The sequence below is a fragment of the Oryctolagus cuniculus genome, chromosome 3, assembly GCF_051225735.1.
Source record: "Oryctolagus cuniculus isolate XC-2025 breed Fujian yellow rabbit chromosome 3, ASM5122573v1, whole genome shotgun sequence".
NCBI classification, from domain to species: domain Eukaryota; kingdom Metazoa; phylum Chordata; class Mammalia; order Lagomorpha; family Leporidae; genus Oryctolagus; species Oryctolagus cuniculus.
Window position 1 is genome coordinate 15,554,150 of NC_142869.1, and position 1,326 is coordinate 15,555,475.

Consider the following 1,326-nt stretch of genomic DNA (forward strand, 5'->3'; position numbering starts at 1 on the left):
GAAAATGGCAGAATGATCAGTTTGAAGATCACAGTCTAGAAAAGAGATACCATCTCAGTTGAGGCACTGTGTCATGCTGTACCCATTTTTTAGGATCAGGTCCCAACAGATCTCTGGGTTTAAGGAAGTTAAGTCTATGCTAAAGGCAGACAAGGAGGAGGAAGAGGACATAAAATTAAATTTCATTTTTCATGCCATTAGGTTCTGTGCCCGGGTGGGCTGTGTGTCAAAGGTGGGGAATCCCTCCTGGGAGCTGAGAGAAGTCTCCCAGAGCTGCAGGGGAAAGTGTTTTCCCCCACAGCAATTCAGCTTCGGAGACCTTCTGTTAGTGATCTATGCCTGTCCCCCAAAACAACAACGAAGTGCTCTGTGTGCCAACATCTTAAAAAAAAGCAATACAAAGTTCTGCCATTTTTATAAAACTTGTTGAAAAATAGTGTGTCATACGGTGCAGTCACCTGAAGCACACTTTACGGAAACGCACACACTTCTCTCGGTGTCCCCAGCACCTTTGGCTTTGTCTGCCTGGTCTATTCTGGCATCGCCCGTGTCTGCAGGTCTATTCCTAGCCTTGCCAGCATCAGCTTTTCCCTTTTACTTTCTCTCCCTTTGTTGCAGGGGCCTTTTTAGGCTTAGGTTCTGGCTTTGAAGGAGCTGGTTTAGCAGACAACCATGCAGATCTTGTCTGTGTTTCATCCTTCACCTTGACCTTGTCTCCTTTCGCATCCCTTCAGCTTTTCTCTTGGGCATGGTGGGAGTGGTGGCGGCAACTGTGGAGGTAGACAATGGGCGCTGGGAGGCAACAGCATGCGGGTTTTGGTACATTGGTTGTTCCAAGAGGTCATTCTTTTTATTTATTTATTTATTTTTAAGATTTATTTTATTTATTTGAAAGGCAGAGTTACAGAGAGATGTACAGCCAGGGAGAGAGGACTTCCATATACTGGTTCACTCCCCAAATGACCACAACAGCCAGAGCTGAATTGATCCAAAGCCAGGAGTCAGGAGCTTCTTCCAGTCTTCTCACTCAAGTGCAGAGGCCCAAGGACTTGGGCCATCTTTTATGCTTTCCCAGGCCATAGCAGAGAGCTGGACCAGAAGTGGAGCAGCTGGGACTTGAATGTGCCCATATGGGTTGCCGGCACTTCAGGCCAGGGCTTGAACCTGCTGTGCCACAGAGCCAGCCCCCCAAGAGGTCATTCTTGCCTCTTCCTCACATTGCTTCTTTTAGCTTCTTTAAAAAAATCTTATTAATAATTGTTGGTCTTATTATGCTACCATCAAAGAATATCATTTTTCTGTTTTATACAACTTACTGTAATTCTC

The 1,326-nt window shown here is 45.7% G+C and overlaps 1 pseudogene; it reads right to left on the bottom strand.

Moving 5' to 3' along the window:
• Positions 1-441: 441 nt before the first annotated feature.
• LOC127491834 (non-histone chromosomal protein HMG-17 pseudogene) lies at positions 442-750 on the bottom strand (annotated as a pseudogene).
• Between the last annotated feature and the right edge of the window lie 576 nt (positions 751-1,326).